Source organism: Anabrus simplex, chromosome 2, assembly GCF_040414725.1.
Source record: "Anabrus simplex isolate iqAnaSimp1 chromosome 2, ASM4041472v1, whole genome shotgun sequence".
NCBI lineage: Eukaryota > Metazoa > Arthropoda > Insecta > Orthoptera > Tettigoniidae > Anabrus > Anabrus simplex.
The window spans coordinates 1,119,686,335-1,119,702,758 of NC_090266.1; the positions used below are offsets into that span (position 1 = coordinate 1,119,686,335).

A 16,424-nucleotide genomic window follows, 5' to 3' on the forward strand; every position below is an offset into this window, starting at 1 on the left:
CGCCAATAGGTGAACTTATGCTGAACGATGCTTGTTATGTGACTTTAGTCTGACGTAATACCGTCTTCAAAGCATGTATCATGGATCAGCATATTAATGAATGTGCAAGGTTTGGGATAAGGTATGGCATTGTCACCGCTTACGTAAAGAATATGAAGATGGTAGGCGAGGAGAAGAGAAGGGGGCAGTAGGATTAGATAAATAGCTACTTGAGAGTCAGTAACACAGACGTTTATTTAAGTTCCGGTGCTTAAAAAATGTTTGGACTATTTCGATTCCGTGATTCAGTGTGTACGGACTAAAAATACCGGAGGGCTCGTTCGGAATGTGCCATTCGTAGTGATTGGAGCTGATACATATATAGCTGATATTCTACTTCGAAGGGTTTGGAGCAGAAAAATATATATTTAATATTCCGCAGTTTAAAAATATTTGTATATGATATAAATTGTTTGGAGTAGATATGAATTATTTGCTATTCCGAAACGCAGAATTTAGACTAAATAACAGAGACTTATTATTCCATACTTCAGTGTTGGTCCACATAAACGTATCTGTTATCCGGAAGTTCAGTGTTTGATCTAGATAAACGGACATTTGTTATTGGGTAGTTCACTGTTTGGTCTAGACAAACAGACATTTCTTACTCGGTAGTTAAGTTTTTGGTCCAATAAGCAGATGGTTACTATTTCTTAATTCAGTGATACTGTATTTGTTATTCCGTGGTTCAGTATTTAGACTAGAAACATATATATTTGTTACTTGTAGTTCCGATGACATTTTATTATTCAGCAGTTCATTTTTTGATCGGATCAACAAATATGTGTTATTCAGTATTTCAGTAACTTACGTCGTGCAGAACAGTATTTGGTTCAGATATTTGTCTTTCGAACTCATTCAGTTTTTCTGAAAGAATACATAATTAGATGAAACTTGCTTGGTAATGCTGGTTGTGGACATGGATCGGTGCTTCAAAGCGTGTATCGTATTGTGTGCTGTGATGCTTGTGTTATGTCTGTGTCTGCACTCCTCGGACTCTTTACCTCTGTCTCCAGGAAAGAGACACAGATTCCCGAGATGTTCCCAGCGATCCCTAAAGAGAATCCTTCACAGACCTATGCACAGGCATTATTTGAAACATGAAAACAGCCTTGAATACAGAGATCTATGGAAGGATGTATTTTGAATTCCTAATGGTGAGTAAAACTGACAATAACTGTAAATATTTCACAAAGGCGGAGTGAGTTCGAATTCTTATGGTTTTTTTTAAATGAATGGCCATGTCCCTGTGGGTCTAGTTTCACATTAAACTGTAGGTTCTGTGGCTACGATCACGTCTACTGACCGTCACATAAACTACACATTTTCTTGTTACACTTCATTTGGGTTAGATTCTGAAAAAAACGAAGCTTACAGAAGGTCGTTCGGGATCTCTGGGGACGATGTTTGAAGGGTAATTAAGGATCATGCTCAATTGGAAAGCAAGATTTTCTAGCTATAGCCCGACAATGTAATTTCCATTGCAGCAGACTTTTCGCAAAGCTAGCATGTCTATCTTATCCCATTCCTCCTAACAGGCTTTCCAGAGGCCATTGATAGTGCGTGGATGTCTATTTCCTAAGGCCCATTTTAGGGGTCCAAATGCACAGAAGTCCACGGATGACCCATCACGTGCCTTCACCAGTTTCCATTTCCATTCTCTCAAAAGAACAGACGAGTCGAACGAGAGGTGTTGGCTGGATGCTTTATCTTGATGTACACCATACCTGATTTTTTGCTGCGATATCTGTGTTTAAATGGGTGTTAAAACCTCTTGCTCATAGTATGTGGAGTACACCTTCACATTATCAGTGACACGGCGAATGGTTAACATGCCACTGTAGCAGTATCCAGCGGCCAACATGAAACCCCTTAGAAAACTTTCCTGGCATTCATTATACCATGTTTGATAATTTGTTTTGTCTCTAGAGTGGTAGTAAATCGAGCGTGGTTGGTTACAGTCACTAAGGTACACACATGCTTCGTCTAATGTCACCATATTTTTCCATCTGTCCCCTGCCGGATCGCCCTCATTCAGCTCTATTGCGTTAGTGCGACGTTTCGAAATGTGACGAGCAACAGCTTGTGAACGCGGCGCTTATGCCGCTTTTCTCATTGCGATAGTCCTTCGCTGAGTGGGTTACAAACCTGAGACAGGGGCCTTCACTTTCCTCACTTCTAGTGTACGACTGGTGGCTGGTCGTGGATTTGTCTGTTTTTACCCCTCTGGAATTACGCCCAGTCGGCCTTTGACTTTTTTATTCAATACAGTACTGATCCCATTCTATGATATTCAAGAAATCACGCTTCTTGCACATTGCTTGGATTGCAGAATAATTATATTTAGCATCGGGAAGGGCTGTTAATGTAATCCTCCAAGTAAGGGTCAATCCGCTTCGGCATCCTTGCAGCTAATGTCACGAAACTCTGTACACACGTCCGACTCGATGGCGGAACGGTCAGCGTACTGGCCTTCGGTTCAGAGGGTCCCGGGTTCGATTTCCGGCCGGGTCGGGGATTTTACTCTTAATTGGTTAATTCCAATGGCACGGGGGCTGGGTGTATGTGTTGTCTTCATCATTATTTCATCCTCATCACGACGCGCAGGTCGCCTACGGGGGTCAAATAGAAAGACCTGCACCTGGCGAGCCGAACCCGTCCTGGGATATCTCGGCACTAAAAGCCATACGACATTTCATTTCTACACACACGTTCTCAGTACTGACATGAATCATCACTCCCCGTTTCGACGTGCTCAAGTTGATAACAGCGCCGCCAGCGGCCTTCAAACTCGTCACCAGAGATCCCGAACGACCTTCTGTATTAGGAGAATGATTTTTTTCTTCTGGGCCCATTGGACAAATCTTGACTTGACTTGGGAAATCAGTCTTGAAACGTCTCTTATGAACTGACGTTGCAAATGGAATTACTTACTGTGGATAACGTGTTTTCAACATTCATTCAAGTACCTGCGAGAGAACAACTAGAACGTATTCGTATCCATTTTAACAGTCACTTATGTGCATTTCTTGTCAGTTGATGCAACCTCATGGCGTAAGTTTATTGTCTTCCTCGTAAGAAGATGTCCTGGATTCCATTCCAGGCTAGTTCATTTTGTGGTGATGTTCTAACGTCGCACTGACTGAGATAGGATACGAAATTAACGTACAAACTTAGCATTCGCTTGGTGTAAAAATTAGAAGCCACTGAAAATAATCGTCTAGGCTGCGGATGGCGGAGTTCGAATCCAACATTTCCTGGATGTAAGAGGAGAGCTACGTGATCCGTTCCGTGCAGCGAACTCGCTCGATAATTTTAATCGTGGACTGAAGGCTATAATAAGGTGCTGCCTGACACGAGAGGTACCGGAAATGGACAAGAATGCCAAGCATTCCCCAAAGCAATGTCATGGGATAGATACATTTAACTACAGCAGATTTTTTTTATCGTGTGGCTATTTCTAGCCGAGTGCAGCCCTTGTAAGGCAGACCCTCCGATGAGGGTGGGCGGCATCTGCCATGTGTAGGTAACTGCGTGTTATTGTAGTGGAGGATAGTATTGTGTGTGGTGTGTGAGTTGCAGGGATGTTGGGGACAGCACAAACACCCAGCCCCCGATCCACTGGAATTAACCAATTAAGGTTAAAATCCCCGACCCGGCCGGGAATCGAACCCGGGACCCTCTGTACCGAAGGCCAGTACGCTGACCATTCAGCCAACGAGTCGGACACTACAGCAGATACAATCATAACTTTAATGCAGTATATATCCCTTTAATATATGCAAAATACTTACTGTAAGATTACATTTTTTTTCTAGTTGCTTTACATCGCACCGACACAGATAGGTCTTATGGCGACGATGGGACAGGGAAGGGCTAGGAGTGGGAAGAAAGCGGCCGTGGCCTTAATTAAGGTACAGCCTGGTGTGAAAATGGGAAACCACGGAAAACCATCTTCAGGGCTGCCGACAGTGGGGTTCGAACATACTATCTCCCGAATACTGGATACTGGCCGCACTTAAGCGACTGCAGCTATCGAGCTCGGCGTGTAAGATTACAAAACAAATAAATTATTAGATTTTGTTTTCATAGTGAAATACTTTGCAGAGATTAAATAAAAACTTACTGTAGACAAATACACGCTTCTATGTTTTGATTTTATAAATTATGTTTAAAATTTGATTCTTCTCACATTATAGTGTAATGAAAGTAGGTCATATGACGTGATTTCACTGACATCAGTGGATCTATCCGTTTCTCTTTCGATGCTTCACTGTGCCTGTCTTGGATTTCGTAGATAGTTCTTTATAAGTTCCAATTTCAAAAATAATCGTTCGACGGAATAAACAGGCAGACAGGTGAAAACGCCATCTGGGGTACTTGCAGCTATCTACAGAGGTTATCAAGGCGATTTATTTTCTCAGACCGCTTCTGAAACCTACTACCTGGTCTGAGAGTTCAAAGGATAAATCTTCCTCACACTAATTTGTAAAGCTCCTCCTGCTTTATGAATCTTTTTGTCCGAAGCAGAATTTGGAATCTTTGGTGAAATAATTTTGAACAAATATTTATTATTCATTCCCTCAAAACTATTTTTAGTCGAGCTGAAGCTGTGTCCAAATACCCACTGAACGCAGTGATACTCAGAAACTCTCTCTGACATAGCTGCTCTTCCTGTCACATTTCGTCAAAATGTTTGTTCACTTTTCGGACTGCTCGAAGTGTGGTGGAATTTCCTATCTCCTTACCAAAAATGTGATTGATCACATTGCTTCTTCGGAATCATTATTATCTGAAATACGAACTGGAATTCAAAACAACAGCGTCTTTTCTTATCTTTCATATCAGGAGGCCTACTATTATTAGACATGACCTTTCGAATTAATTTATGCACGATTTCGCGAAACGAAAGGGCATTCTTGCGTTATTTCTCGAAATATGGTTTCTCTCATCGCTTGAATTTCGCTTTAATCATCATCATCATCTGTTTACCCTCCAGGTTCGGCTTTTTCCCTCGGACTCAGCGAGGGATCCCACCTCTACCGCCTCGAGGGCAGTGTCCTGGAGCTTTAGACTCTTTGTCAGGGGATATAACTGGGGAGAATGACCAGTACCTCGCCCAGGCGGCCTCACCTGCTATGCTGAACAGGGGCCTTGTGGAGGAAGGGGAAGATTGGAAGGGATAGACAAGGATGAGGGAAGGAAACGGCCGTGGCCTTAAGTTAGGTACCATCCCGGCAGTCGCCTGGAGGAGAAGTGGGAAACCACGGAAAACCACTTCGAGGATGGGTGAGGTGGGAATCGAACCCACCTCTACTCAGTTGACCTCCCGAGGCTGAGTGGACCCCGTTCCTGCCCTCGTACCACTTTTCAAATTTTCGTGGCAGAGCCGGGAATCGAACCCGGACCTCCGGGGGTGGCAGCTAATTACGCTAACCACTACACCACAGAGGCGGCATTTCGCTTTAATAATGTCCTAAAATGAGTCATAAAAGTTTCATTAATTTAATTTGTGAATTATTTATGTGAAAAACCGAACCCCCATGGCGCATCGAAATCACGTCCGTGCAGCTGCTGGTGTAACTGCAAATGGTATGGGTGAAATGTATTGTTATGCAGTATACGCATGACTGATGAATGGCAGTGTCCGAGTACTCGTCCAAAACAGCCTCTTCATTTGGAGCAGACGTTATAGGAGCATCTCTAACAGAAGTTACCCTTCCGAGCGTTTCAGTCGACCGCAACCTTCAATCACAAGGTTTCGAAACGTATTGGTAGTCGGTAGTCTTCTATCAGAAAAACGCTTGTGATGGAGACGTTGCGACTGCACTGCGTTCTGCTTTGTTTCCCCATAAATGAGCAACATATCAACGTACTCGTCACTGGAATACATCGTGCGTGAATAAATACGTGCTGTGATGTGACCTCGTCAAGTGTGTATAAACATTGTGTGTCCGTTAAACTGGGGCACTACCTGTCGGTCAAAAATACGAAAAACACACATAAGGTCGGAATCGAACCACTGCAATATCGGTATTCTGACAACTTGTGTCACCGGCCCCTATCCGACTCAACCACAGATACAACGTACAAGACGCTTGCTAAAGGTTTATTACTTAAGTATGGCCTTTCGTGATCGAAATGTGATATCCGTGTCAAGTCTTCAATAATGTTTTACAGTGTTCATTTAACTTCTTACCATCGCGGAGCACGTGGCATATATATTAATTCGACCGTACTTTCTCCATAAATTAGCGGTCAACTCAACGTACTTTTCATAGGAATACATCGTGAGGAAGTCAATAAGTGCTGTGATGTGACCTCGTTGGTGTTGATTATTATTTATGTGTGTTGGGCTGGGGAGATTGTGAATTTGAATCCCATGCTGGCCGTCCTGAAAATGGTTTTCCTTGGTTTCCCATTTTCACCACCAAGCAAATGCCGGGACGGTACCTTAGTAAAAGACCAAAGCTGATTTCCTTCCCAGTCCTTCCCCCACCCATCCGTAAGGGAAAGACGCCATGTAAGAGCGCACCATATAAAACCTATAGGAACAGATATTGTCCGCCTCTGTGGTGTAGTGGTTAGCGTGATTAGCTGCCACCCCCGGAGGTCCGGGTTCGATTCCCGGCTCTGCCACGAGGGCTGGAACGGGGTCCACTCAGCCTCGGGAGTTCAACTGAGTAGAGGTGGGTTCGATTCCCACCTCAGCCATCCTGGAAGTGGTTTTCCGTGGTTTCCCTCTTCTCCTCCAGGCAAATGCCGGGATGGTACCTAACTTACGGCCACGGCCGCTTCCTTCCCGCTTCCTTGCCTGTCCCATCCAATCTTCCCATCCCTCCACAAGGCCCCTGTTCAGCATAGCAAGTGAGGCCGCCTGGGCGAGGTACTGGCAATTCTCCCCAGTTGTATCCCCCGACTCAAAGTCTGAAGCTCCAGGACACTGCCCTAGAGGCGGTAGAGGTGGGATCCCTCGCTGAGTCCGAGGGAAAAACCGACCCTGGAGGGTAAACAGATTAAGAAGAAGAAGAAGAAGAAGGAAAAAATATTGAATATTATTGTATACCAGCTAAAATGGAGCACCACTTTCGTTGAAAAAAATTACCATAATCTGCATTCGAAGCACTGCGCTACAGATACTCATACGCCTTGTACTCCATCCCCTAAACCGGTTCGGCTACGAAGTCAACATGCACGATACATCCTAGAAGTTTAGTACTTATGTATGGCTTGCATCCGGGAGATCGTGGGTTCGAACACCACTTTCGACAGCACTGAAGATGGTTTTGCGTGATTTCCCATTTCCATACCAGGCAAATGCAGGGGCTGTACCTTAATTAAGGCCACGGGCGCTTCCTTCCCACTCCTAGCCCTTTCCTCTCCCATCGTCGCCGTAAGACTTATCTGTGTCGGTGCGATATAAAGCCAGTTGTAAAGAAAACACTCTGCCTTAGTAGTATTTAGTACAATAGCATACATCATCATCATCATCATCTGTTTACCCTCCAGGTTCGGTTTTTCCCTCGGACTTAGCGAGGGATCCCACCTCTACCGCCTCAAGGGCAGTGTCCTGGAGCTTCAGACTCTTGGTCGGGGGATACAACTGGGGAGTATGACCAGTACCTCGCCCAGGCGACCTCACCTGCTATGCTGAACAGGGGCCTTGTGGAGGGATGGGAAGATTGGAAGGGATAGGCAAGGAGGAGGGAAGGAAGCGGCCGTGGCCTTAAGTTAGGTACCATCCCGGCATTCGCCTGGAGGAGAAGTGGGAAACCACGGAAAACCACTTCCAGGATGGCTGAGGTGGGAATCGAACCCACCTCTACTCAGTTGACCTCCCGAGGCTGAGTGGACCCCGTTCCAGCCCTCGTACCACTTTTCAAATTTCGTGGCAGAGCCGGGAATCGAACCCGGGCCTCCGGGGGTGGCAGCTAATCACGCTAACCACTACACCACAGAGGCGGACACAATAGCATACAACGGTAGAAATATTTTTTATATAAAATATACCTGGAAAAATTACCACCTGGCATTCCTTCATTCTGTCTGTACAGAGCAGGATGCTTTTTTACGACTTCAAAGAGCAGTTCTTCGTTGATGGCAATCATTGAACTCAAAACAATTCACCGGAGGCTCTCACGTTTGTCTACTTTCCGTCTTCCGTCAACTTTGGTTGTGAAGGCGAGATCAACTGATCGGACGGTGGGGAAGAAATGCTGAAGTGTGTAGTGTTGACTGCAGTGTACCGATTCATTCGATTGTCCGATTGTCGAATCGCAGTAACGGCGAGCTCACGGCACACGATTTCATCTGGCTTGCAGCAGACAGTGCTGCTGATTGGTACACTCACGGATCAGTGAGACATATCACACACACGGTTCGTTGTCGGAACACAGGACATTGGCGGGGAGCCGAATTTACGCTGCGGAAGACATATACAGGGTCATGGGTTCATGGCTCACTGAAGGAATCGTACGCTATAACGGAGTCTCGCTCCCAGCTCCTTTGAAAATAATGCGCACTTGCATTCACTGTCCTTTTGTTACAGGGAGGTTTAAATAATAGTTGGAGTTATTTCTTCTTCTTCTTCTTAATCTGGTTACCCTCCAGGGTTGGTTCTTCCCTCGGACTCAGCGAGGTATCCCAACTCTACCGCCTCAAAGGCAGTGTCCTGGAGCGTGAGACATTGGTCGGGGGATACAAATGGTGAACAGGGGCCTTGCGGGAGGATGGGAAGATTGGTCGGGACGGACAAGGAAGAGGGAAGGAAGCGGCTGTGGCCTTAAGTTAGGTACCATCCCGACATTTGTCTGGAGGAGAAGTGGGAAACCACGGAAAACCACTTCGAGGATGGTTGAGGAGGGAATCGAACCCTTCTCTACTCATTTGACCTCCCGAGGCTGAGTGGACCCCGTTCCAGCCCTCGTGCTAGTTTTCATATTTCGTGGCAGAGCCGGGAATTAAACTCGGGCCTCCGGGAGTGGCAGCTAATCACACTAACCATTACACCACAGAGGCGGACTGGATTTTTTTGCAGTGTTAAAATGGCAGTCAAAACATAATTCCGAAGTAGCCTGCAAGTAGGTAAGGGGCTCCCTGGCCGAGGCGGTAAAGGCATGCTCTGTTTACCCGGAAGGACGTGGGTTCGAATCCCCGTCAGGAAGTCGCAAAATTTAAGAAATAGGATTTCCACTTCCGGAGGTGCATATGGCCCCGGGGTTCACTCAGCTTACACCAAAAATGAGTACTTTGGAAACTTTTACCTTCCAACCCTCCAAAGGCCTTCGTGGCCTGTACGGAGAAGACTTTGGTTTTTAGTATGTAGGTATACTATTATATCTTTAATGAATCTTAATTTATTATAATGTAGTTGGCATTCGACGTAATTCAACTCAGCTCTTTAGCCTACCCTATGGCTATGAGTCATGCTCATGACCACTCAAGCTGATCTGTTTTATATTGGGAAGAACCTCTCAGTTTTCTCTCAGTTCGTACGTCGCATCATTGCATAAGGCTTCGATCATCGAATCACGAGATCACCGGTGTACGGGGACAGTGAGTAAGCGAGCTGACTGAAGCATTAATTTAACTAAACAGATGTTGAATAAGAAAACCTTGAATACCGTGAAATGTCCAAGTTTTTTGAAGTAATTTAAGAAAAGACTAGGAAAACAATTGATAGGGAATCTGCCACCTGGGCGACAGCTCTAAATGCTGATCATTGATAATTGTGTGTATAGATACGGTTTTTTTTTACAAGTTGCTTTGCATCGCACCGACTCGGATGTGTCTTCTGGCGACGAGGGGACAGGAAGGGGCTAGGAGTAGGAAGGAAAGTGGTCATGGCCTTAATTAAGGTACGACCCCAGCATTTGCCTGGTATGAAAATGGGAAACCACGGAAAACCATCTTCAGGGCTGCCGACAGTGGGGCTTGAACCCACTATCTCCCGAAAACTGGATACTGCCCGCACTTAAGCGGCTGCAGCTGTGGAGCTCGGTAGGTATGTTTTCATCTGATTAGGAACATTCATTTAATGGAGTTGTCACTGTGGGGGAAAGCCGTTGTAACATCAACACTTGATGCGAAGACGTGTTTGCATGAGTAACCTGAATCTGAAAGCTGGATGACGCATAGGACAGTAGGTCGGAGGATGAAGACCTGTCAGGTGGCATCAGTATTGATGGCCGTACGGACCTTGGCGTCGTCCGTGGCAATCTTACCGCTGCGGGACACGTCGAGCAGATACTGCTACATAAAGTGTTGGTTGTTGCATACGGTGTTGGCCCTGAATTCGTACTCATGCACGACAATGCCAGGGCTCACGTAGCGCGCATCATCAGAGCTATCTTGCGAAAACTGGACATTCAAGAGATGGAATGGCCAGCAGTGAGTCCCGACCTTAATCCCATCGAGCACCGGGCGAGTAGAGGCGCGCGGCTGTGAGCTTGCATCCGGGAGATAGTAGGTTCGAATCCCACTATCGGCAGCCCTGAAAATGGTTTTCCGTGGTTTCCCATTTTCACACCAGGCAAATGCTGGGGCTGTACCTTAATTAAGGCCACGGCCGCTTCCTTCCAACTCCTAGGCCTTTCCTATCCCATCGTCGCCATTAGACCTATCTGTGTCGGTGCGACGTAAAGCCCCTAGCAAAAAAAAAAAATAATCCCATCGAGCATATGTGGGATAGGCTTGACAGAATTGATCGTGGGCGTCCTGTTCCATCACAGACTCTCCAAGACCTCGAGCAGGCTCTCATTAAAGAATGGGACCTGATGCCGCAACGTCACCTGCGTCGACTTATACGGAGCATGCCACGTAGGTGCCAAGCTGTGATAAACGCTCGTGGAGGACATACACCATGCTGAAGCTCTCCGACTGTGATAAAAATCCACTCTGAAGGACTGTTATCACTTTGTTTTCGCCCCTATTTGGACATTTCCGTTTGTGTTCTGAAAATGAACGCGAATCCATCGATGTTCTTTTGTATACTTCAACGGTAAATAATTAAGGTTTAGTTGGTAATGTACCTGGGTGTGAGGTATTGTTTTGTGGAGCATGGCATACGTTCAAAAACATGTTCCCCTCATTTCTTGAACTGCGTATTATTTCCCAAAGGTTTTTTGTCACTACGCCATATATTCCTTAATACATTTTAAAAATTAATGATTCAGCCATCATTTTGAAGATTACGTTCCCCGCTAATGATGAATAATAAACAAATAGTTTAAAAATAATTTGTTCGTAAAATTCATTATTTTGAAAGCCTTATTTTCATAAAGAATGTAGAAGGTACCATCTGTTGACAATCTGTTTAACCGGACTTCCAACCAGTGGGCGTTCCACACCATTGGAACGTGTCACAGATTGGAGCAGAAGAAATTCCATAAGTGACGAATAAAGTCAATTTCGACTTCAGAAAGGTAAAGAAGCTCAGCGCAATCACAGAAAAGACAGATTCAAAGCTCAACGACAATAGTTAGTGCAAGATAACAACTTTGTTTCAACAAGTTACTAACTTCACCGCCATCAAAACAACAGTGAAAGAGGGCAACTGTATAAACTTCCGAAAACATATTGTTCTGCTCATCTTTACCCAAAAGACAAAGTGCCAACACACAGTGTTGGTGATATTGATAAAAAAGTGCATATATTCGTTTGCAAGGTTGTTTGCAAGGGAGTTCAGTGACAATTCAGCTACCATGTGTTGCCACAAGGGAAAGGTTAATTTAGAGCCCATTAAACGTCGTGCAGAGCTTCAAAACCTCATAGAGCAGAATGATGACTATACTAAGAACTACCTAGAAAATATTACACAATTTAACAATGCTCTGGCATTTGCTTCAGTTCAGATTAATTCAGTTGAAATTCCTGGCATAGCTCCATTATTTTTTAAATTACATGGGCAGGTGTAGGAAGTCTTCATTCTCCTGCAGGGATTGCACCAACGTAAGCTGGCCTCTTCACTATAGATTTTGATACTGCATTTCAATATCGTATAGAGGATGAAGCCAATAGAATCTGTTGTAAAGAAATAATGGTTACATTGCAAGTAATTCTTGATATACATAATCCTTATACATAGTTGTTTTAACACATAAAAGATGTAGCTGACACTATATCTGATTTTAAATGACAATTCACTATTAGCAATGCGTTTCATCCTCGAAGCTCTAGTGCACCTACAGTCAATGAGGTGGCTGCTGCTTTTGTCACTGTTGACGGAACACCACCAGGCAATGTTGATTTTGTCATCTGTTTTAAAAGAACTGGTGCATTTCAATTTGTGCAGAAATTCCAGATAAAGAAACAGTCCCTCAACTTCTTGAACTTATTCAGGAATGCATGGTACATGGTCTTGCGGTACTAACACTCCAAACAGTCCATGCATGCAAGAACAAAAATGTATTAAAATTATCCAAACGTTTTTCAAGAGGGAACTAAAATAAATGTTAATGGCTACTCTACTACGCGATAACGGTGTTACAATGACAGTTCGGTGGACTGTACCATGCTGTATATTTCTTAGTAGAAAATCCCGTTGTCATATCAATCTCAATCATTGTTCTTCAATCAAATCTGTTAAATATTTGTACAAATACGTGCATAAAAGACATGACTGCGCAGCGTACAGTTTCTGAAGGTCAAAAACAACTCACCGTTGACAAACTGAACATTTATTTGAACTGTCACTATGTGAGCCCACCAGAGGCTATATGGCTATTTCACGAACGCCAACCTTTCCAACGATCACATACAGTCGAGCGACTCCCTGTCCACTTACCGGAAGAACAAATGGTGTACATTAAGGCCGGATACGAAGCTAATGGTAACATTCATAGGGACTCCAAACTCATGGCATTTTTTGAATTGTGCAATCAGAATATTACCGCCCGCAAGTACCTTTACAGCGATATCCCACTATATTATGTGTGGTCTAAAGGACAATAGAACATTCTTCAAAAAACACACAAATACTTTGGACGGATCTATACTGTCAGTCTGGCCGAGATGTACCTCCGAGTACTACTTCTGCACGTAAAAAGACCACAGTCGTTTGACGATCTACGCACAATTGATGGAATACTGTGCAACTCATTTAACAAGCTGCAGAAACATGTCGCTTATCACTAACGATGCCGAATGGCAAGAATGCCTGCAGGAGGCTGCCAGACTAAAAATGATAACGCAATTGAGATTGCTTTTCGCTATCATCTGCATATTCTGTTCTCCTGCCAATATACCTGAGTTGTGGAAAACATTTCAGGACGAACTTTCAGAAGATTTTCAGAGACAGCACACCCTACCTGAAGCCTACAACCTCACACTGCAAGAATTGGAGAACTACTTAAATATCATGGCAAATCTTGTGATCATCGCACAACATACAACAAAAGTTTACAACGTAGGAGAAGAACGTAGGAACGGTAAGACAGCTTATGAAAAGCTAAACGTAGAACAGAAGGTAATAGCTGAGACAAAGTTTCATTCAGTAAGACATAAAATTCCCAATTGTTACTTCATTGACAGACTTGACAGACCGGGGGTCTCAGATAAAACATTTCTCTACCAAACATTGTGCCATATTTTACGAGATGAAAACTAGTTTCTTTTATCAGTTGCATGGACAGGTATTGCCGCCAATCTCCTACCAGGGGGGTGCACATCAGATTCGATTTTCAAACTACCTGTACCCATCTTGAATACATCGGTCTCATCGATTCGCCCCCACAGCAAGGGTGCACAACTTCTTCGTGACTCAGACCTCATCATTTGGGACGAGATTTCATTGGCTCCAAAAACGCCCTAAGCGTTGTCAATCGACTTTTAAAGGACATCATGAATAATAATCTCACTTATGGAGGCAAAATAATTCTGTTTGTTGGAGATTTCCGTCAGGTGTTACCCGTTGTTAGACATGCCAGTACCGGGCGAGATGGCCGTGCGCGTAGAGGCGCGCGGCTGTGAGCTTGCATCCGGGAGATAGTAGGTTCGAATCCCACTATCGGCAGCCCTGAAAATGGTTTTCCGTGGTTTCCCATTTTCACACCAGGTAAATGCTAGGGCTGTACCTTAATTAAGGCCACGGCCGCTTCCTTCCAACTCCTAGGCCTTTCCCATCCCATCGTCGCCATAAGACCTATCTGTGTCGGTGCGACGTAAAGCCCCTAGCAAAAAAGACATGCCAGTAGAACAGCCATCGTTGAAAATACAGTTAAAGAATCACCCTTATGTTCTCATGTTAGAATTCATAATTTGACTCAAAATATGAGGACAAACCATGATCCCGTTTTCACTGAACGGTTATTAAATTGGGTAACATTACTACAATGAAACGATCAAAATTCCGAAACATAGTTATTGTAAATACGATAGTATTATTACCACCATATTCATTGATACAGAAATCAATGAATATAATGTTTCGCAGCTCTAGTCAACGGAGATTTCCTGTCCAAAAATGATAATTATACAACAATTAATGAATATGTAATTTCCAATTTGTTACCTGGAGAGTTCTGATTCTGTCCAACATAAAGAAATAAACAACGTTCAATAGTACCCCATGGAAATCATGAACTCCTTAAATCCGTTCAGTTTATCATCTCATAAATTGCTTTTAAAGAAAATGCTATTATTATGTTATTTAAAAATCTTAACACAAATCAGGGATTAATTAATGGTGTGGGAATAGTGGTAACTGACTTAGGCGAGAACATCATCACTGCTAAATTCATTCACTCCGATAAAACTGTGCTTATACCCCGCATTAACGTAACAACTTCTGATCCAACCGTGCCTTTCCAAATGATAAGGAAACAGTTCTCAATAAAAGTATCCTTCACTTTGACCATTAATAAATGACAAAGTCAGACGTTTCAAAGGGCAGGATTTTATTTACCAGAACCTGTTTTATCACGTAGATTTTTCACGAGTTCGCAGATTCAGTGATATTTATGTTTGTGTTAAAGACACATACGGCCAAAAAGAAAACGATAATTACATTATAACTGCTAGCATTGTTTTCAAACAAGTTTTGTAAAGTAAAGAATTTTGAAAACAAAATTCACATCTGACAAAGATTCCGGTTATTGAAAACCAAACAGACAAACCTTAAAACCTTTCAAAGTATACTTTTATTTTACGTAAACTGATAACCATTTGTATCTGTATTCTGTTCAAGGTACTGGCAAGAGATATCAACGACTTGACTTATATCAATCCAGCATAATCAGACATGGTAATAAATAACTATTTATACGTTCCTCTGTGTATTTCTTGTGACATGATTGTTTGGTTTCAGACCGGCTGTCCGGTGCAATGCGGCACGACGAATTACCTGTTCGTTACATCACATTACAGTGGCAAGAAATTGAGTTCCCGCTGAAGATTTTGGGAACAACAAGAACGATGAACATTTTAGACAAAGAAGAAGAGAGTTCAATTTTCTTACATTTTTAGTAGCCTAATTTTAACCATGTTGCTGAAGGGTTGTTGTACTATGTATATTTAAATCGTTATATCTTGAACATAAACTTGAATTTAATAAATATTATTAATTAATACCTAATCATTATTATTTGCATTATCATGGTTTCTGTCCGCCTCTGTGGTGTAATGGTTAGCGTGATTATCTGCCACCCCCGGAGGCCCGGGTTCGATTTCCGGCTCTGCCACGAAATTTGAAAAGTGGTACGAGGGCTGGAACGGGGTCCACTCAGCCTCGGGAGGTCAACTGAGTAGAGGTGGGTTCGATTCCCACCTCAGCCATCCTAGAAGTGGTTTTCCGTGGTTTCCCCACTTCTCCTCCAGGCGAATGCTGGGATGGTACCTAACTTAAGGCCACGGCCGCTTCCTTCCCTCTTCCTTGCCTATCCCTTCCAATCTTCCCATCCCTCGACAAGGCCCCTGTTCAGCATAGCAGGTGAGGCCGCCTGCGCGAGGTACTGGTCATACTCCCCAGTTGTAGACCCCGACCAAGAGTCTGAAGCTCCAGGACACTGCCCTTGAGGCGGTAGAGGTGGGATCCCTCGCTAAGTCCGAGGGAAAAACCGACCCTGGAGGGTAAACAGATGATGATGATGATGATGGTTTCTTCTGATGAACGTGAAGCTCCAAGCTTTATAGCATTTTTATCGTGTTACGTGTCATCAGGCAGCATCTAGATGACAAAAACTACACTATAATACTACTTCGGCAAATTATTATTATTATTATTATTATTATTATTATTATTATTATTATTATTATTATTATTATTATTATTATTATTATTATTATTATTATCATTATTATTATTATTATTGTTATTATTATTATTGTGACGAAGCTTTCAGTGGATCAGAGAGGGATAGAAGCATGGGGGATAAGTGGCTGGATAAAGC

The 16,424-nt window shown here is 43.5% G+C and overlaps 1 long non-coding RNA gene across 1 annotated transcript; it reads left to right on the forward strand.

The window, feature by feature from the left end:
* The first annotated feature begins 231 nt into the window (after positions 1 to 231).
* Positions 232 to 15,605, forward strand: LOC136863330 (uncharacterized). Its single transcript, XR_010859201.2, has 2 exons — positions 232 to 1,196; positions 15,344 to 15,605. It is a non-coding gene; the product is annotated as an uncharacterized lncRNA (long non-coding RNA).
* Positions 15,606 to 16,424: the final 819 nt, after the last annotated feature.